The sequence below is a fragment of the Narcine bancroftii genome, chromosome 2 (genome assembly GCF_036971445.1).
Source record: "Narcine bancroftii isolate sNarBan1 chromosome 2, sNarBan1.hap1, whole genome shotgun sequence".
Lineage (NCBI taxonomy): Eukaryota > Metazoa > Chordata > Chondrichthyes > Torpediniformes > Narcinidae > Narcine > Narcine bancroftii.
In genome coordinates this window covers 72337784-72360499 of record NC_091470.1, presented here as the reverse complement: position 1 = coordinate 72360499, position 22716 = coordinate 72337784, and the positions used below count along the sequence as shown (strand labels likewise).

Here is a 22716-nt window from a genome sequence, read left to right as displayed (position 1 = left end):
GCTCAATTCACCCATATTTTCACCTTAACCCAGACACTCATCTTCAGCATCCATACGTTGGACTTCAGACACACGCGAACAACTCATTCGATTTAGCAAAACTTTCAAACTTTCGCATTTAAATAATTAGCTTCCATCGGAGAAAACACTCGAGGAGAAGTCGATTAAATATATCAACGAATTTGTGTGTCTCGAGTAAATTATGAATAGGGGTAGTCATTCAAAAGATTCTGATGTGCGAGTTCCCCCAGCGTGGGTAACCCGGAGGTTGCGGGCTGTGGATCCGCGCTCCACTAGGGGGAAGTGTGTCACCTGGTTTCCAGCGCTGCCTGGAGTTTGGGGAATCTGACGGGAGTCCAAACTCCAGGCAGGCACCAGCAATACTCTTCGAATACCTTTACCTGCCTCTCTTTCTTCAAGGGTGGAGAGACCTTTACATGAAAGTGCTGGTGATCTTACTTTATAGATGCAGAATCTGTATAGTCCAAGAAAGATTCTACGGAGGGAATTCAGATTTCGTTGCTCGTGTACTTATTTGGTTTTTTTCCAGTTCTGTTAGACGTCATTGGAGACAAATCGGATCCAGGAAATAGTTTTTGATGTCATTGCGTCTTTTTTTGTTGTTGGCTTTTGCAGTCGAGACGCAACTGGAGCAGATCTGCTTTATTACACTGTTACGGCACAGAGTGCCCCCTCCCCACTCCCCCTCTATCAATCCCCCAAGCCCAACACTCATCTCCAACTCTTAGGCAAAGGTTTTTGCCAGTGTATTGTCTTTCTTTAATACGTGGCCACATGCTGCCAGATTTCAGTTAGAGCTGGGCACCGTTCTGCACTCGTCCATCGGTTTAAAGAGGATGCTAACGAAGCCAAACAATTTTACTCCACAGTTTGAGTGAAGATCTTGTCCCACTTAACCTTGTCAAAAGCTTTAAAAATCTCCATCGAAGCGCTGAGATTTTACCTTCCATCCAAGCTAATGGGGGGAGGGGGCTGAGGGGAGAGGATAGCACACAATGTCTTACTCCCCTCAGATCGCCCACCCACCCACTCCATCTCAAATACTTCTTCTGAGGTGGATCCACAGCCCATACTCGCCCTTCGCCGGGTGGTGTGCCATTCTGATTGTACATCCATCCAAAAAGGATGTCAACATCCATGTTGTGAACAGGATACTCTGTGTGTTGTGAGGGGGGGGGGGGTCCGTTCTAAGTGTGTACCCTCTGAAACATGTTATCTCTGACATACCTTGCATCAACTTTTAGAACGATAGAAATAACTGCACCATGGACGTCTGATATTAGCCAATCAGCCTGGAATGGAGAATGAGAAGAGGGAGCAAGATAACAGGCAATGAGAATGAACAAACAATTGGGCTCAACAGATTGAGACCCCAAATCTGTGACAGTCAGGGGTGTATCTACGAAAATAGCGCCTTTGGCAAGCACTGAAATTACACCCTTGTCCAAAAATCTGGCTCCCATCTTTTAGATAACTTCACCATAAAATCAGTTCAAAAATACAAGTCACGCTTGTTAATCTTTTAATTAACATATTATGGCACTACATGAAAATTGTAACTGCACCTTCCTTGCTTTCACTGATGCAAATTGGTCGATGATGTGATCAGTCAGTTTTTTCAGTTTCTTCTCTTTCCACACTCACATGGAGGCTTGGTGTGGCTGCTCCAGCAGGGCATGTCTTTGACATGCGTGTCATTGAGGAAGTGCAGGACGATGAGCTCCTGCAGCCCGTTGTCACAGTTCAGTAGCTCCTCGAAACACTCGAGCTCGCTCAGGCTGAACGCCACATAGATTCAGTCCCAGAGCCACTTGAGGCTGGGTGGATGGATTGACATGGCTGGACTGGGCCGGGACTCACCGCCGGATCCGTGCTCTAATGGCTGAGCTTGTGGTCTCAGCCCCAGGGCATGTGCCAGAGTCCTGTCGCCATGGAGAGTGTGGCGTTTACTCCCTGGTAACCCACACATCACTTCTCCAGAGTTTGGATCATTTCGTGGCAGCAACATCGATGTACAGGCATAAGTGGCCCAAAATTCTGCTCCTCAGATGATGGGTAGCCTGACTTTAATAAAAATTGCTCAGTGGTGCCCCCTTCAAATGACACCCAGGGCACGTGTCATACCTGCCATACCTTAGATATGTCACTGGTGGAAGTCTTCTCTTTGGCTTGGCTTGGCTTCGCGGACGAAGATTTATGGAGGGGGTAATGTCCACGTCAGCTGCAGGCTCGTTTGTGGCTGACAAGTCCGATGTGGGACAGGCAGACACGGTTGAAGTGGTTGCAGGGGAAAATTGGTTGGTTGGGGTTGGGTGTTGGGTTTTTCCTCCTTTGCCTTTTGTCAGTGAGGTGGGCTCTGCGGTCTTCTTCAAAGGAGGTTGCTGCCCGCCGAACTGTGAGGCGCCAAGATGCACGGTTTGAGGCGATATCAGCCCACTGGCGGTAGCAAAGTAAAGGTAGATTATGGAATGGAAATACAATTTTTTTAAATGGAAAATGAAATGGATCTCATGAGGATGGGGGATAGAGTCTTTTTCGGCAATTAATTTAAGATATCAAAGAAACAAAATCACAGGAATAGGCAGACAATGAGGTAAAATAAAATAATAAAATATTGATGCAATAGTATTCTGAATGCTATCTACAGATCTAAATGGGGAAAAGAGAAAAATGATACAAGGGATGAGTAGATTATGAGGGGCCATTGACATGGCACAAAGGTGTCCTCACTGATACTGAGCTAGCCTAGAGAATAGTGTTTGCAGGAAACTAAATGAATGAGATAACATTGAGCTTGACTCAAGTAAGAAGTAAGGAAACCAATGGCCAAAGTTGATGAGAGGTAAAGTTTAACCTGATCTACAAGGGTTTTATTTCAGTCAATGGGAGGTAAAGGTTTGACTGGACCCAATAGAAGCAGAAAATGTGTTGATTAGTTTAATTTGAAAAGTTGTTGGGATTTCTTTCAGGAAAGGGTAATTTATAATGTACGTGTGTAATTTGAAAATGACTGATAATAAATGAAGTATGTTCAGAAGAAATTTGACAGTTTTCCACTGGTGAGGTTTCCCTTCCTGGCTGCTGGTCTGTGGATGGGATTGATTATCAACAAACTGCAGATACTGGAAATTTAAAACAAATATGTAAAGTACAAGGAGTACTCACTAGGTCAGGCTGCATCTATGGGAAGAGAAACAGAGACTATTCAGGTTGAAGACATTTTCTCTTGAGGCAGTAGTGACAAAGGATCTCTGACCTGGAACATCGACTTCATTTTTTTTTACTCACCCATGCAGCCTGATCTGCTGAGTATTTCCAGCTTTTACTGTTTTTACATTTGACATTGACTGGCAAACAAATCCATTGTTGTTGCATCAATGTGATGGTGAGGATTTGGTTTCTGCTGGCAAGGAAAGGATTATTTTGCCAATTCCCTGCAAAGATAAAGTGAGTAAAAACAGGAGAAACTCAGCAGGTCAAACAGAGTACTTAATATAACCAATGTTTTGGGCTTGAAGCCCTCATCAAGGTATGGACAAAATGTGGGCAGGCACCAGAACAAAATCGTGGGTGGGGAGGGGCAGGGGAGGAACACAGTCTCACGGGCGGGATATAACAGGTGGATAAGGGAGGAGGGCACACTAGCAAACAAGTGGAGGGGGATGGCTCTGTGAATGGAGAGGCAAGGGGTGGAGATTTAAAATAAAGAAGACAGAGGGATGGGGAAGAGAGGGAGAATGGAGAATAGGCAAGCAGAATCCAGAGAGGTCAATGTTGGAGATGGCCGAGGGAAAATTAGGTCTTGCTCCTCCAATTTACGGGTGGTCTGGGTTTGACAGTACACAAGGTCGAGGACAGATAAGTCAGCATGTGAGTGGGGGACAGAATTGAAATGGTTGGCCACTGGAAGATCACCGTCACTATGCAGGCAAGAGGGAATGCGCTCAGCCAAGCGATCTCCAAGTCTATGTCCACTCTCTCTAATGTAGTGAAGGCCACAACAGGAGCACCGGATGCAGTAGGTGACTTCCGCGTATATTCAAGTGAAGTATTTCTTCACTTGGAAGGACAGTTTGGGGCCCTGAAAAGTGGTGAGGGAGGAGGTGTGGGCACGTGTGCCACTTCCTGCGGTTGCAGGGGAAGGTGTCGAGGGGGCGATTAGAGGGAAGGGATGAGTGGATGAAGCAGTCACAGAGGGAGCTGTTCCTATGGAAAGTGGAGAGGGGAGGGGAAGATGTGCCTGATGGTGGCATCATGTGGTTGCTGACGGAAATTATGGAGGATAATATGTTGAATACAGAGGCTGGTGGGGTGGCAGGTGAGATGGTCCTTTCCCATTAATCAACCTCTTGGCACCTTCCCATGTGGCTGCAAAAGTGCCCATACCTCCACCCTCACCACTATTCAGGGCCCCAAACAGTCCTTCCAAGAGAAGCAACACTTCACTTGTGTATCCACGGGTGTCATGTACTGCATCCAGTGTTTTTATTGTGGCCTTCTCTACATCAGAGAGATTGGATGCAGACTGGTAGATCACTTCGCTAAGCACCTTCACTCTGCCCACATCAATAACAGGGTTCTCCCAGTGGCCAACCATTTCAATACTGCACCCCACTCCAGCACAAACATTCTGTGCATGACCTCATGTACTGTGGCACCAAGAACACTAGTAAAGTGAAGGGGGAACACCTAATTTCCTGTTTCAGCACTCTCCAGCTGGATGGCATTAACAGTGATGTCTCTAGTTTCTGCTGGCCTACTCTCTGTCCTTCCTCTTTCTTCTCCATCCCTCTTCTTTCATCCAGCTCTCCGCCCCTTCCCTCTCCATTGACATAGCCATCCCCCTCCCCTGGTTTGCTGATATGCCCTCCCTCCCTTATCCACCTATTACCTCCTGCTTGTGACCTTGCTCCTCCCCCTGCCCACCAACCATTTTGTTCAGATGCCTGCCCACATTTTTTACATACTTTGATGAAGGGCTCAAGCCTGAAACGTCGGTTATGTATCTTTATCTTTGCCAAATAAAGGACACTGTTGGACCTGCTGAGTTTCTCCAGCATTATGTTTTTACTTCAACTGCAGTGTCTGCAGACTTTGGTGTTTTACTTAAGATAAAGTGAGGCCACGATCTAGAATTTTTAAATTAAATAGAACATATAGTCGGGCCTTGGACATTTGCTATTTGAGGTTTCATATAAATACTGTGTATGTACAAAATTACATCTCTTCCTCAATAAACTGTGATTTTGAACATGTGCATTCAGATGTTTTAGATATCTGGAAATTAAGATTAAAATTAGATCAGTTAAACTGATATTTGCTATCACGATGTTTCCTCCATTTCAAGTGATTCCATTCAAAAATACTTAACCAGCTTGAAAGTAAAATGCTCTCAGTGAAATGAAGGTCTTTTAAGTTTTTCTTATGAAATCTCCACAGAATATTACTTATATTTTTGGTATAAAACTTGATGCTCTAATCTGTTTTGACCTTTTAATAGCATCAATGTGTTTGGCTTGACTGTCTTATGAATTTTCTGCTTATTTGTATCAAACTATGGCAAATGTGCTGCCATATTTTCTGGAAGTGCCCTAACTTCACCCTCACAGGAAACTGGAAATATGAATATTTCCCCGGCCAAGAGCAGCCACATCCCAAGAATGGATGAATAAGAAACTTAATGCACCTTAATGTTGCTGACCATCCAGACCAGTAAGAAATTGTAGTGTCTGCTGAAATAAAATATGTCCATACACACGAGGGTTAACCAGTAACTGACTTTATTTGTATTTCATGTGCTGGTTTAAGGGCACTTCCTGTCTGGAATGCATTGGTCTGTGGGAGTGATATCAGTGCGTTGTGGAGTCACTGCCTGCTCAGCGATTCACGTCCAGGACATTTCAACATTACCTAGGCAATGCGTGTTGCCAAAGGTGGGCTTTTCCTGAGAAGGAAGGGGGCCCGTGCCATCTTGTGCCGACGGACTGGGGTGGCGATTCAGCTGACTATAATATTGTATTACACAAGAGACTTCAGAATCTGAAATCTAGAGTAAAAAAGCAAATTATTAGAGGAAATTAGTGGGTTAGTTGGCTTTTGTGGACAGTCAATGTTTCAGATCAATGTTTTAAGTCGAGAATCTTCATCTGCTTCATCTCTGTTTCAGACCAACTCAAAACTGTCTATTTCCCTCCACAAGTGTTGCCTGAATTCCTCCAGTTCCTCCAGTAGTTTGTTTGTCTCTCCAGATCAGAAAGGTCTGTGGTTAAGTCCTTAAATATGTGATGCACGACCCAATTCCAGTTTTTGAGATTACTCTACATGGAAACTCTGAAAGGTAAAATCAATGTCCAGAGCTTTCATCTCATAAATTTGGATGGGAACTTGATAAAACTGAAAGTTTTCTCACCTGGGTTATACCCAAGTGTCAAAGATATTGTTGATTTTTTTTCTCTCTATCAAGATTCTAATTGGAGATTGGATCCAGGGTGAGTCATTACCTCTGGAAGGAGCATTATCAGAATTTGACTACTTTTGGAGAGGCATGCAAGACATACACTCAAACTACATGTTCCTTTAATTAAATTAGATTAGATTCAACTTTATTGTCATTGTGCCAAATACAGATATGAAGCCAATGAAATACAATGAGCAACTAACCAGAAGTACAAAGAATAGTACTATTTACAAGTAACTGTGAATAAAAGCAAGCGCTCCAGCAAACAAACAAGTATAAAAGTACTGACAGTACAATATGGGTGCAATACTACTCAGTGCTGTGATACAAGGTTCAGCAGGAAAGAAGCTCTTCCTGAGCCTACTGGTTCGGGAGTGAAGGTGATGGAAGGAGAGTAAAAAGTCCATAGTTAGAGTGAGATGCATCCTTGATGATGCTTTTCACTCTGTCCAGGCAGCGTTCCTGATAGATGTTCTCAATTGTGGGCAATTGGGTGCTGATAATCTGCTGGGAAGTTTTCACCAACTGCTGGAGTGCTTTACAGTTTGATACAGGACAGTTGCCAGACCACACTGGGATGCCAAAGCTGAGTACGCTCTCAATGGTACAGTGGTAAAAATCCTTCAGTATTCTGGGACATAGCTGAACTTTCTTGATGCTCCTCAGAAAATAAAGGTGCTGTCGAGCCTTTTTGATCAGGATGGAAGAATTCAGGGGCCAGGTGAGATCATCATAAATGTGGACACCAAGGAATTCGAAGCTTGATACATCTTCCACCACAGCTCCATTGATGTAAATAGGGGTATGAGTGCGGCTCTCAGCATGCCTGAAGTCCACAATGATCTCTTTGGTCTTCTGGGTGTTAAGGGTCTGGTTGTTGTTGGCACACCACATGGCCAGATGCTGGACCTCATCCCTATAGGCCATCTTATCATCCCCTCTGATCAGGCCAACCACCGTGGTGTCATCTATGAACTTGATTATAGAGTTAGAACCATATACAGGAACACAATTATAGGTGAAAAGGGAGTATAGAAGAGGGCTCAGCACACAGCATTGAGATGCTCAAGGTGAGAATGGAGGAGGAGAGGTTGTCTAACTTAACAGGGTCTGTTAGTCAGAAAGTCCAATGTTCATTTGCAGAAGGATGAGCTGATACCAAACTGGCAAAGTTTGGTGATCAGCTTGGAGGGAATTACAGTATTAAATGCCAAATGGAAGTCAATGAACATAAGATTTGGGGGTGTCCAAGTGGTTCAGGCAGAGTGAAGTGCTGTGGAGAAGGCATCCTCAGTCGACCTATTGGTATGATAGGCAAATTGATGGAAGTTCATGGTGGTGGGCGAACAAGATTTCAAATGTGATAGAACCAGTCTCTCAAAGCTCTTTGCAATGATGGGGAAATGTGCTTTGTTGCTCCGCTTGTGTCCTTATATGAAGAAATAATTGGATGTTACAGGTGTGAGTAAAAAGGTATGCATGAGGGATATTCATCAACAGAATACTTTCAACATTGGGTAAGCACTGGGAATACATTCCAGATTTGGAAAAGGAGCATACAGTATCTGTTGTAATTCTGAAATGGGAACAGAAAATGTCTGAAGCACACAACAAACATTCAAGCATACATTCAGCACACAGAGAAATCCATTCCACATCAAAACAGAGAAGGAATAAAACTGGATGGACCATCTGGCACAAAGCTAGGTTCCAAATCCACATAATGCCTTTCAAGGAAAGGCCTTTGTTTGACATTTTATCCAAAATGTAGCACTCCCATTACAATACTGGAATGTCAGTCGAGATTACTATGCTTGTCTCTGGAGTGAAACTTGAACTCATATCCCTCATAGAGGTGAAATTGCTACCAGCTCTGCTCCAGATGCAGCCCGTTCTCCTGATGAATGTGTACTCATGCAAAGTTAAAACACACATTTTAACAGATCCATACCTTCTGTTATTCTTTATTTAAAACTGTAAAGAAAAATGAAACAGAATCTAGTTCAGAAATCAAAAGGAAAAATTTCAAGGGAGAAAATGCTATATTTTTATTCTTTTGCATGTAAACATATATCAATAGCTATCTTTTTAAACCAATAAAAATACACTTCAAAAAAGTATGCAAGTTATATCTTCTCCTCTCTCTTTGATAGTCTTTCAGGATGAGGATGAGTTGCTTCTGCTCCTGTGTTTTGAGTTCTGAGATGGTCAACGAGCTCAATGTGGAAACCTCAGGCTTGTCCTTGCATGGGAGCTTCGGTGCACTCCCAAGGCATGGGCCAGAGATTCTCAACACATCCAGAAAGTCCCCTCTCCACTTGAGTGGGCAATGGACAGGGAAATGTTTGCACTTCTTCTCGAAAGCTTTGAGTACATTCATCAATGTTTTCCTTCCATCCGTCCAGTAATCTGGTCCGAGTCCTTCCTCTACTACAATGGTTACATGGCAAAAGCACTCTGTTGGCCCTGAAGCAATTTAGGGTGCAGTGAAAGGGACGTCAAAGGCACTAAATGATGCAAATCCTTCTTTATTCTCCCTCCTCTCACTCACACCCCGCTCACAAAGTCAGCTTAGGAACCAGCCATGAGTTTGCCCATCACTCAGGGGCGAGGAGTTAGCTGGTAAGGGGAGAGAAGCACACATGGGTTCTCTGGCAAATGCTCATCTCCCTGAGATGTGTTGGCCTTTAGTGTATTGATATGCTCTATCAATTACTCCAAAGTCAGTGAGTGAGAATCGATAGGCTTTTATCCACTTTAGATTGTAGCTTGCCCGATTTCATGTGCTCCAATGAAGGACAGGGGGAGGGAGGTCAACCTTGATGGCCGGGTCACAAGGGAAGGAGTTACTAGGGAGCGGCTCATCAGTGGGCGGGCCAGCTACCCATACACGGTATACCCATACATACATACCCCCACATATACCAGCCTCTCAGTGAATCGGAGAGTGGCCGTCACTGCATCTCTGCTGACGCAGGATCTCGGGCTCTGCATCGGAGTCAGAGCCAGAGGCGGACAAGCTCTGAGCATGGGAGAAGCCCCTTCAGTTACTCGAGCTGAGCTAGAACCCGCTCCTCCTTCCTTGGCTCCTTCTTCATCCCCGTCTTCCTCCCTACCTCTACCTTGACCTTGCTCTGAGATGAAGTACCCTTGATGTTGCTAAAAACACGCCCTGATATAAAAGGTTATCCATCCTAAGAAATGTACTTTTCCGCAATGTGACCGTTCCAACTCATAGCGTGACAGTCGTATCCCAACTAAATCTGCAGCATCAGACATGCCAAAGCCTGTCGAATCCATGTTATTTCTCCCCACCCCCCAACTGTGGCTAATTGATACTAAGTGCTTTCTTTTCTGGGGAGCGTCAACTGCGTATTTGATGAAATGGGCTAAAGGCTTCAAATCGTCTGAACTGTCTCCATTGCAAACAATACTGTCATTACCGCGGCGGTGGCGTCTGGGTGGGCGGCGGCATCTGGGCGGCGGGAGTATCAATCAGTCAGAGAGCACGACCTCTTTACTGTTCTGTGAGCTCATTCATTGGCCGAAACACGCAGAGGGATCACACAGAGGGGCCCAGTAATTTTCTAACGACACTGCTCTCTGGCTGTGACTCACGCTGCCAGGTTGGTTCGCACCCCTCCCACAACGTGCAGAGGAGGTGCCCATGAAGTTCAGCAGTGAAATTCGCTGGCTCAACTTGCTCCACATTCAACCTCAAGCTCAACCCGCAGAGGGGCAGTTCCCCCAAACGGACCCGTGTGGGAACTCAGACTGACTCTGTGTCTCATTGCTCGGTTCACCCAATGTAAAAAGACGCCCTTTATATTTTCTGTAACGTTTCATTCTTTGTCCCGACCCACCCTCCTCCCCCTCATTCCATGCTCACCCTTCCCTTTACAGAGCAACCATCCCATTGAATGGGTAAGACTATTTATCACGGGTTCAGCTGATAGTGAGGCATGCTCTGCTGGTTTCTATCACTCCACCTTCCTTCCTTGACTATGTTTTGACAGCCTTTAATTTGGCTTGTTGAACCATTTTGTTTTTCTCTACATTTAATGCCTTCTCTTCATGTTTCACTTCCACCTCCAACTAACGCTTAGTTTAACCCTTACGTGCCCTTGCATTGATGTACTGATGTTCTTTAAACCAGGGAAATAACGAATAAATGGGCACAGAATATCAATGACCAAGACGTCGACTGAAAATTCCAATGGCCAATTCCCAAGTTGTATTGCATTCTGAAGTTTATTTGTGGAAGTAATCAGGAAGAGATGTAATCAACTATAAAAGGTTCAAGAAAGATTCCTGGCACAGTTTGTGGACCGGCCGACGAGAGAAGAGCCCTTATTAGATCTGGTACTGGGGAATAAACCTGGTCAGGTGGCGGACCTCTCGGCAGGGGAGCATTTTGGTGAGAGTGACCATAAACTGCTTTGGCTTCAACATAGCTACGAAAAAGGATAAAAACAGACAAAATGGGAAAGTGCTTAACTGGGGCGAGCGAGAGTAAATTGGAAACAGATGTTTAAGAGTGAAAGCACAGAAGTAATGTGGAGTAAGTTTAGGGAGCCTGTGTGTAGGGTTCAGGATAGATTTGTCCCAATAGGACAAGGAAAAGATAGTAGGAAAAGGAAATCGTGGCTGATGAAACAAGTCAAGACGAAGAAGGAAGCATATGTTCGATAAAGGAAACAGGAAGGACTCATAAGAAGTATATGGTAGCCAGGAAGGAGCTTAAGAGACTTAGGAGAGCATGAGAAGGCCTTGGGATGTAGTAATAGGAGAACCCCAAGGTGCTCTATGCTGATGTGAAGAACAAAAGGATGATGAGAATGAAGGTGGGGCTGCTAAAGGATAAAGGAGGCAACATGTGCCTGGAGGCTGAGGAGGTTGGGGAGGTCCTAAATGAATACTTTGCATCATATTCACAATAGAAAAGGACCTTGATCATGGTGAGGTGGAAATTGAACAGGCCCGTGTGCTGGACATTCTGGAGATTAAGGAAGTGAAAGTGTTAGATCTATTTAAAAACATCAAGACTGATAAGTCCCCGGGCCCAGACACAATATACCCCAGGCTGCTGTGGGAAGTGAGGGAAGAGATAGCTGGGGCAGTAGCGATGATCTTTGAATCCTCTTTGGCGCAGGGGAGGTGCTGGAGGATTGGAGAATGGCAAAGGTAGTCCCCTTGTTTAAAAAAGATAACAGGGAGAATCCTGGGAATTATAGACAGGTGAGTCTTACATCAGTGGTGTGTAAACTAATGGAGGGGATTCTTAAGGATAGGATCTGAACATTTGGAGAAGTCCAGTCTACTCACGGATAGTCAACATGGCTTTGTGAAGGGAAGGTCGTGTATCATGAGCATAATTGAGATTTTGAGGAGGTAACAAAAAAAATTTATGAGGGTAGGGTGGTAGATGTGGTCTGGATGGATTTTAGCAAGGCATTTGACAAGGTCCTCCACAAGACACTCAACCAGAAAGTCCTGAGGTGTGGGATCAGTGAAACCTTGGCTGTGTAGATAAAAATTTGGCTTGTAGGAAGAAAGCAGAGAGTTGTAGTGGAAGGAAAGTATTCTGTCTCGAGGTTGGCGACTATTGGAGTGCCACAAGGATCTGTTCTGGGACCCTTGCTCTTTGTGACTTTTTTATAAATGACCTGGATGAAGAGGCAGAAGGATGGGTCAGTAAGTTTGCAGATGACACGAAGGTTGGAGGTGTTGTGGATAGAGCTAAAGGTTGTCGAAGATTACAAAATGATATAGATAGAATGCAGAGTTTGGCAGAAAAGTGGCAAATGTAGTTCAATCCGATAAATGTGAGGTGATGCATTTAGGAAGAACAAACTCACCCAAGGCTGAGTACAGGGTTACTTAAGAGTGTGGATGAACAGAGGGACTTTGGGGTTCAAATCCATACATCGCTCAAGATCGCTGCACAGGTTGATAGGATAGTTGAGAAGGCCCATGGGATGCTGGGCTTCATTAATAGGGGGATTGAGTTCAGGAGTAGAGAGGTCATGTTGCAACTCTACAAATCTTTGGAAAGACCACACTTTAAGTATTGTGTTCATGACATGGAAGCAATAGAGAGGGTGCAGAGGAGGTTTACCAGGATGTTGCCTGGACTGGAAAACAAGGCTAACAGAACTGGGACTTTTCACTTTGGAGCATAGAAGAATGAGAGAGACATGATAGAGCTCTACAAGATTCTGAGAGACATAGATAGGGTGGATAGTCAGCACCTGTTTCACAGAGCAGGAACAGCGAACTCCAGAGGACATATGTACAAAGTTAAGGAAAGACAAAGTTTAGTGAAGATATCAAGGGTAAGTTATTTACACAGAGAATTTTGGGTGCCTGGAATGCCTTGCTAGGGATAGTGGTGTAGGCTGAAACATTAGGGACATTTAAGAGACTCTTAAACTGGCACATGGATGGAAGAAAAATAGAGGGTTATGAGGTAGGAAGGGTTTAGTATTTTTTTTAAAAGGAATATCTGGGTTGGCACAAGATTGAGGGCTGAATGGCCTGCACTCTGCTATATTGTTTTATGTTATTTTATGTCATTTTCTTTCCAGAGAGAGTGAGACAGCAGAGCAGCAGCTGATCACACTGGACAACGACTTTGCTTCCTGAAAACCTTTGGATATATTTTATGGATTTTGGGCTTCTGATCACGAAAATCACCTGAATATTTTTCTATCATATACCTTTTTTTGTAGATATAACCCATTTTTTCTGACTTCTTGTTATTTTTTATGTCTACTTTAAGAATACAAATCCATGAAATGCAACATGTCATTGAAAATTCATTTTTTTGCATTTGCACTTGTGCTTCTTCCCTGCTGATCCTGGTGAAAGGTTGATACATGAAAGCGGTATCAGGGAAATTGGAGTCCATCAATGCTGGTCGACTTTTGTTGGAAACGAACACGAGAGGCATCAGATGCTGAGTACAAATGATAATCAGTGGCAAAACAGTTGAACTAATGCAATGCGTCAGCATCATTATGCGATTAAACATGCTAAATTCAATAAAATGTCATCTACTTTTTTTCCAACTTCCCACATGATACATAAAATCTGAAATTTTCTTTGCGCTCAGTTTGAAGTTGTTTATTATAATCCTCATTTTTTTTCAGAAAGAAAACCTTTTAAAAAAATGTTGTCTAGTGTCATTGGAGGGTGGTTGTGAAGAATTAAGCATAGAATGTAAAATAAGGCAAAATATAAATATTTTATTTGTATAATGCTACTGATATTTTGGAATATCCTAAAGATGTTGAAATTAATTTAAACACAAAATATTTAAATATTACAATGATTAACTCCATGTGAGTAACCAAATTAATTAAAAAATAGTATGCCTATATTTGACCCATCTCCTTTGCTGCTGGAGAAATTAATGTGTCTGCTGAAGTAGCTTCACCTGTAACTTGGCATCGCTTCAACATTTTCCCTGGTGTAACTGCTAGGCGAATCACAATCAGTTAACATAGCGACTGTTGGACTCTGTCGAACCACCAGCATGTCTTCAGAAAATATGGATCAGTAAGTTTCTTCTACAGGATAAATGAAAAACTTTGGATCTGCTAATCTGACTGAACTTGGAAAACACGGAAAATTGCAAGAAAATGAAAATACAAGCTCTTTTGAAATCAATTCTGTCCAGTTGAAAATTATAGTGAACAATGCCTGGAAGAAGTGGACAATGGGACCTCGTCGACTGGTTTCTTGGCCAACCTCTTAGGAAGTCGATATTAACATTTCTCTTTACATCTTGCAGCTGCTCCTGTTGAAAGTCCATCATTAAATTTCTGTCTTTTAAAAAAAAATTCACACTGTGAACCATAGCAATCAAAATACATACAAACATTTCCCTCTTAAATATACACAGTGGCATTTTCTCCCCTTTTTTCCCCCTTCCCACCCCCCTTCAAACCCATTAAACGTTCAACATATACAATACAATAAAACCATTAAACAATGTCATCACACAATGAAAATAAACAAGAAAAATGTGTCATCTACTGTTACACACTGGATCAAGTCATTTTGTCTTCTTATCATTTTAGGGGGTGGAGGTCCAAGGCAAACCCTCTCTGTTCCATGTATGGTTCCCAAATTTGTTCAAATAATGTGACTTTATTTTTTAAATTATATGTTATTTTTTCCAATGGAATACATTTATTCATTTCCATGTACCATTGCTGTACTCTCAGGCTCTCTTCTGATTTCCAAGTTGACATAATACATTTTTTTGCTACAGCTAAGGCTATCATAAAAAATCTTTTTTGTGATTCATCCAGTTTGAGGTCTAATTCCTTACTTCTTCTATTGCTTAGAAGAAAGATCTCTGGGTTTTTTGGTATGTTGCTTTTTGTGATTTTATTTAATACCTGATTTAGATCTTCCCAAAATTTTTTCACTTTCTCACATGCCCAAATTGCATGTACTGTTGTTCCCATTTCCTTCTTGTATAATGTTGGATCCCATTTATTTAACTTTTGGGGCGCGATATATCACCTATGTAGCCAATTATACTGTATCATGCGTAACCTTGTGTTTATTATATTCTTCATAGTTCCTGAGCATAACTTTTCCAATATTTCATTTTTTATCTTTATGTTTAAATCTTTTTCCCACTTTTGTTTGGGTTTTTGGCTTATTTCATCTTTTTCCTTCTCTTGCAGCTTGATGTACATGTTCATTATAAATCTTTTTATTATCATTGTTTCTGTAATCACATATTCAAAGCTCCTTCCTTCTGGTAATCTCAGTCTGTTTCCCAATTTATCCTTTAAGTAGGCTTTCAGTTGATGGTATGCAAACATTGTACCATGAGTTATTCCATATTTGTACTTCATTTGTTCAAATGTTAATAAATTATTTCCCAAAAAACAATTTTATATTCTTTTAATTTCTTTTCTCTCCCATTCTCTAAAGGAAAGGTTATCTATTATAAAAGGGATAAGTTGATTTTTTGTCAATAATAATTTTGGTATTTGATAATTTGATTTTTTCCTTTCTAAGTGAATATTCTTCCATATATTGAGTAAATGATGCAGTACTGGTGAGCTTTTATATTGCACCAGCTTTTCATTCCACTTATAAAGTATATGTTCTGGTACCTTCTCCCCTATTTTATCTAGCTCTGTCTTAGTCGAATCTGGTTTTTCCCTTGTCTGATAAAAATCTGATAAATACCTTAATTGTGCTGCTCTATAATTTTTAAAGTTTGGTAATTGCAAACTGCCCTGTTTGTACCACTCTGTTAATTTATCTCATGCTATCCTCGGTTTCCCCCCTTTCCATAAGAATTTCCTTATTATTCTCTTTAGTTCATTGAAGAATTTCTCTGTTAAGGGAATTGGTAACAATTGAAATAAGTATTGTATCCTTGGGAAGACATTCATTTTAATGCAATTTACCCTCCCTATCAATGTTAGTGGTTATTCTTTCTAATGTTCTCAGTCATCCAGTAATTTCTTCATTATTGGCTGATAATTTAATTTGTACAGGTGGCTTAAATTATTATCTAATCTTATACCTAGGTATCGTATTGCTTGTGTTTGCCATTTAAATGGTGATTATTTTTAAAATTCTGTATAATCCGCATTACTCATTGGCATCGCTTCACTTTTATTTGTGTTGATCTTGTATTCCGGTATTTCTCCATATTCCGTCAATTTCTTATGTAGTTCTTTTATTGATAATTCTGGTTCTGTTAAGTATACTATGATGTCATTTGCAAATAAACTGATTTTATACTCCTTCTCCTTTATTTTTATCCCTTTTATTTTATTTTCTGTTCTTATCAGTTCTGCCAATGGTTCTATTGCAAAAGCGAACAGTGAGGGAGATAGTGGACATCCCTGCCTAGATGACCTACTTAATTTAAATTGGTTCAATACATATCCATTTACTGTGACCTTCGCCAATGGTCCATTATATAATGCTTTAATCCAATTAATATATTTTTCTGGTAGGTTGAACCTCTGTAATACTTTGAATAAATAATTCCATTCTACCCTGTCAAAGGCTTTTTCTGTGTCTAAAGCAACAGCCACTGTTGGCATCTTATTTCCTTGAACTGCATAAATTAAATTAATAAATTTACAGACATTATCCGCTGTTCATCTTTTCTTAATAAATCCAGTTTGATCTAGTTTTACTATTTTTGGTACACAGTTGACCAATCTGTTTGCTAATAATTTTGCTATTATCTTATAATCTGAGTTAAGTAGAGATATTGGTCTATATGATGTTAGCTCAGAAGATTGATATAATGGAAAATTATAGTAGGCAAAACAACATAAAGATAGTGAGCCTAAAGGAAGATGAAGAAGGCACAAATATGAAAGAATTTATAAAAGAATGGATCCCAAAGGTCCTGGGAATGCCAGAAATACAGGAAGGAATGGAAATAGAAAGGGCACACAGAACACTAGCCCCGAAACCACAGATACAACAAAAACCAAGATCCGTTTTAGTAAAATTTCTGAGATACAAGACAAGAGAAAATATACTGGAGAGGGCAAGGAATAAAATTAGAGAAGACAAAAAACCATTGGAATAGAAGGGTCAAAAAATTTTTTTTTACCCAGACATAAGTTTTGAATCCTAAAGAAGAGGAAGGAGTTTAACATAGCAAAATTGATCCTATGGAAAAAAGCTATAAATTTATGTTAAGATATCCAGCTATGCTTAAAATATTTATCCAGTGGGAGCAAAACAGACTGTTTTCGGATCCAGAGAAAGCACGAGAATTTGCAGAATGCCTGCAGGACAAAAGGAGAGATGAAGGGATGTAATAAGAACAAAGAATGATTACAAAATACATATAAAGATGTAAAAATAACGTATAAGTAAGAACTAAAGAAGGGAATGAAAAGGGAAGAAAGGAAGTAAGGGAAAAAAAAAGAGGGTGAGCTTTGTTATATGTGAAGATAAAAGTTTTCTGGAGGGGGGTTGGGTGGGAGAGAATAACAGTCACTGCCAAATCAGTTGATGCTTGTGAGCGGGTTCGCAATCCAAATGGAGAGGGGAGTTGTGGTTGCCTGGCAAGGGACAAGGGGCAATTCAGAGGGCGGGGGATGACATTTGGGGTTAAGTGAATTTTAGATGTGGTAGTTGTTGAAGTATTTTATGTTTTAAAAGTGTTGTCATACATTGAGTTCAAAAAGGGAAAACTGAGAGATGAAAATGGGGAAAAAGGGAAAGGTGGTGGTGAGGAAGCAGAAATGCGGTGTAAACAGAATATGAGATGGCCATGTTGAACTATATGACTATAAATATTAAATAATACATAACCAAATTAAATGAAAAAGACTATTAAATTTCCTGAAAAAAGAAAAAAATAGACATAGCATTTGTGCAGGAAATGCATCTAACTGAAATGGAACGTAATAAATTAAGGAGAGACTGGGTAGGGCATGGAGCGGCAGCATCATATAATTCAAAAGCCAGAGGAGTAGCTTTATTAATAAATAAAAATGTACCAATCAAAATAGAGGAGGAAATAATAGATCCAGCAGGGAGGTATGTAATGATAAAGTGTCAGATATATTCAGAATTCTGGAATTTGATCAATATATATGCACCTAATGAAGAGAATCAAAAGTTTATGCGAGATTTTTTTTTGAAGATTGTAGATATGCATGGAAATATATTGATAGGAGGGGATTTTAACCTTAATTTGGACCCAATGTTGAATAAAATTAGACAAAAGACTAGCAGAAAAAACAAAGTGGCCACATGTATGGTTAAATCAATGCAGGAAATGAAACTTATGGATATATGGAGGAGGCAGCACCCATGCGAGAAGGAATACTCATATTATTTGAGTAGGAATAAAACATACTCAAGGATTGATATGTTTTTGTTGTCAGCCCATATTCAAGGGAGAGTTAGGAAAACAGAATATTAAGCTAGATTGCTATCTAATCACTCACCCCTGTTATTACCAATAGACCTGGAGGACATCCCACCAAGAACATATAGATGGAGATTAAACTCCATGCTACTTAAAAGACAGGAATTTAGAGAATTTATTGAACGCCAAGTTAAAATGTACTTTGAAATAAATACGGAATCAGTGAAAGACAAATTTATATTATGGGATGCAATGAAAGCCTTCATTAGAGGGCATATAATAAGTTATGTAACCAAGATGAAAAAGGACTACAATCGGAAAGTAGAACAGTTGGAAGGGGAGATAATAAGTACAGAAAAAGAACTAGCAACAAGGGAAGATATAACAAAAAGAAGAGAATTGGCGGACAAAAAAATAAAATACAAAACATTACAAACGTATAAGGTGGAGAAGAACATAATGAAAATAAAGCAAAAGTATTATGAGCTAGGAGTAAAAACATACAAAATATTAGCCTGGCAACTTAAACCAGAACAAGCTAAAAGAACTGTATTGGCTTCAAGGAAAAAGGACAAACAAATTACATATAATCCAATGGAGATTAATGAGAACTTTAAGGAATTTTATGAACAATTACACCAAACTGAGAAGGAGGAGAAAGAAGACAAAATAGAAGAGTTTTTAGCTAAAATTGAACTGCCAAAATTGCAAGAAGAGGAGCAAAACAAGCTGATAAAACCATTTGAAATAGAGGAAATACAGGATATATTAAAAAAGCTGCCGAACAATAAAATGCCTGGGGAGGTTGGATTCCCAATAGAATTCTATAAAACATTTAAAGAGTTATTAATTCCTTCTGTCCTGGAAGTAATGAACCAGGTAGAAGAAACACAAAACTTGCCAGATTCATGTAAGACAGCAATAATTTCAGTAATACCAAAGACAGGGAAGATTCCATCAAATTTCTGTCTGAGGTAACTGTATGGAGAACGCAATTCATCAGGGTGATCCTGTAGAACTGGTTGAGTATATATTACAAACAGCATAGGCTGTGGCAAATTGCTATTTATGATGATATAATTATAAAACTGAAAGGTGCACAATTGTGCATTTTCACATCCTTACACCCACCTGACCAATCAAACTAATGTCCAATTCAGCAAACCTATAATAGTTGAAACTCTCACCAATATTCCAGTAAATTATATAGCATAAAGCCATTCATAATTTTCAGGTGTCCAATAATGTGCTTCTGAATTATAGTTGCTGTGGCAATTTAGGAAATAGGGTAATCAATGCAGGCACAGCAAGATCCCACAAACATTGTTGTAAGAATGACTGCTTGATATAGATAAATGATGTGGATTGAGAGATTTCTTATGACCAGGGCATGACACATCAGGGGAGCAGATACAAAGGATACAGCAGTGCTTTCATCCTGGGCCCATCAGTGTGATAGAGATCAGTGAGTAGGGGCAGTAATAATATGTTTGGCAATGGATCCAATATATTCTGGGTTTGAAGTGATAGACTGTTTTTGAATTTGATAGAAATTTCAAACTAGAGCCTTCTGTTAATAATTTTAAGATTTAATTTGAGTCTTGGCCTAACCAACTGTTGTCTAAGTCATTGGAATTTGCTTACATATTGTGAGGATGACTTAATCTAACAGATTTTAGCTAATTTAATACAGTTGGAACATTAAATATATGAAAATATTATCCCAGGGAGTTTGTAGGTGTTCACTTTGAGAAAATAAATTCTCCTGTTTCATCAAATAATTTTATGATCTCCACTTCTCACACAACAAATGGCCACGTGTTTATTTCTTGGATTCTTGGATTGCCTCTACGGTTATCTATTTTACCAAATTGTGAGTATGATTGCATGTGAACAGAGAATTCTTTCCTGCTAACTCATATGGTCACTAAAGTAATGATGGGAACATCAGCCTAGTGTTTAAATGGACTGGAGTGGGCTAATGATCCAGATGTGTGAATTCAAATCTTATTGCAGCAAATAGGAAATTTAAATTCAGTTAATTAAATAACTTAGTATTAAAAAATAAACTCATATCAATAAATCCCAGAAATATTTTTAAAACTTTTGGTCCTTCAGAGAGGAAAATTATTGCTTTATCTGGTCTGACTTTTATGCCATTCAGAATAGGTTTTTCTTTAACTGTCTTCTGAAAGAACAGAACAAGTGTCTTCTTGTATCAAATTGCAGCACTTAAGTTCCATAAATAAAACTGGACAGATCACCAGGTATCCAGGTAGACTTTGAGACGTCACAAATATTCCTTTACCAATCAACGTTGCTAAATCTTCTTCATGAATATAACAATAACCCCAAGAATGGGAGAGTCATTCTCATCATTCCTTGGTATGGTCTTTCCCTTTCGGCAGGCTGATTCACAAGAGGAATAGTATATATACATCAGGTAAGATGAGGTAAAGCTTTAGGAGTCCTCAACGCTGATTCAGGCCTCCTTAAAATCTCATGACTTCAGGTCAAACACAACAAGGAAACATCCCAGTGTTTTACTTCAGCTATCTAATCGGTGGTTTATTTAACACTGGAGAAAGCACTGAGAGAATCAAGGATACAAGGTGTACTCAGGTGGGGAAATTCAATGAGGTTCATGTAGCTTACCTTTCCCTCCACCCTTACAGAAACAAATTGGCTTATTGAAGTATTAATATTGTATTTATCAAATGGTTGTGGTGGTACGCCATTAGGCAGGCAAACCGGCCCCGCTTGTCACACACGCGGTGGGGCAGACGGCCAAAATGGCGCTGTCAGGGGTTTCCTCCCGACCTCGGCACCGAGCTCAAAAGCCCTCATTTGGCGACCCTGGTGATGTCGAGGACCCCTAGCACGGTTCTCAGCCAGGTCCGGGCTGGGAGTATAAGACCAGCCAGGCAGCCTGCAATAAATCAGTTTTGCTCACTGAACTCAACCCGTCTGGTTGTGCGATCCTTCAGTTAGCAGTATAGCTGCTGCTACAATGGTGACCCCGACAGGTTCAAATGTCTTTGAACCTGACATGAACGACCCTTCGATCAACGCTGTAGTCATCAAGCTTCCTGACTTCTGGGTTCAGGAGCCGGAGACCTGGTTCAGTTCAGTTTCACCTCGGCCAGATTTCATCGGAATCGACCAAGTTTTACCATGTGGTCACTGTCTTGGACCAGGCCACCACCAAACGAGTGCTGCACCTCGTTCAGCACCCACCCACGGAAGATAAGTACGGGACCATCAAGCGGGTGCTCACCGGCTCCCTCGGCCTCTCCAGGCACCAGCGTGCCGTTCAGATGCTGCGCCTTGATGCCTTGGGGGACAGAACTCCAATCGAGTTGATGGACAAGATCCTCATGCTCATGGGTGGTCACACCAACTGCCCACTCTTCGAGTGCATCTTCCTCGACTTTCTGCCTGAAGACATCCGGCCCTTACTGCCCCAGGAGAGCTTCGCCGACCCTAGGAAGGTCATTCAAAAGGCTCAGAAGCTACGTCTCGAATGATTCCCGGAGGGCTCAGCAGTTCAGCAGGTTATGAGTCACGGGCATGACCACGCCAAGCCTTCCTCTAGCGCTGCAGTGGAACACCTGGCCCCTGCAGGGGCCTCAAAGAGTGTAGCCAGAAGCAAGCCATCCACTTCAGGCCTCTGCTTCTTCCACCAGCATTGGGGAGCCAAGGCTCGGAAGTGTCGTCAGCCCTGCTTGTTCCAGGGAAACGAGCAGGCCGGCAGCTGTTAATGGCTGCAGCGGCTGGCCAAGAACACAGCCTTCTTTACAGCCTTCTCTACCTGCGAGATTCAGTCAGCGGCCGACACTTCCTCGTTAACACTGGGGCCCAGATCAGCGTCATCCCGGCCACAGTCATTGAGTCCCAGAACTGGCCTCGAGGACCTCCCCTCCGTGCAGCCAAATGTATGGAGTCAAGACCGTCCACTTCCAGATCAGCCAGTGCATGTTCTCGTGGAGGTTCACAGTTTCGTTCCTCCCAACTGCAATCCTGGGTGCCGACTTCGTCCTCGCCCACAGACTCCTTGTCGACAGTCAAGGTAGGCGACTGGTAGATGCCCGTACCTTCCAATCCATCCGCACAGAGCAGCCGCAGATGGCCACGGTCAGCACGCCCAAGGATGAGTTTCAGCATAACCTGGACAAGTTCCCATCCCCCCTCAAGCCACAGTACTCCGCCGCCTCACCACACCACGGGGTGTTTCATTACATCCCCACCCAAGGCCTGCTGATCCATGCCAAGGCATGCCGGCTCCTGCTGGATAAGCTCCAGATAGCGAAGGAAGAGTTCTCACATCTGCAGGAATTGGGGATCATTTAACGCT

General features: G+C 41.6%; 1 long non-coding RNA gene across 2 annotated transcripts in view; it reads right to left on the bottom strand.

The window, feature by feature from the left end:
- Positions 1-13767: 13767 nt before the first annotated feature.
- Positions 13768-22716, bottom strand: part of LOC138752378 (uncharacterized) — a 98264-nt gene continuing 89315 nt past the window's right edge. For both annotated transcript variants that reach the window (XR_011350576.1, XR_011350577.1), the window contains one exon: positions 13768-14308. This is a non-coding gene — a long non-coding RNA (uncharacterized lncRNA). The remainder of the gene's footprint in view (positions 14309-22716) is intronic.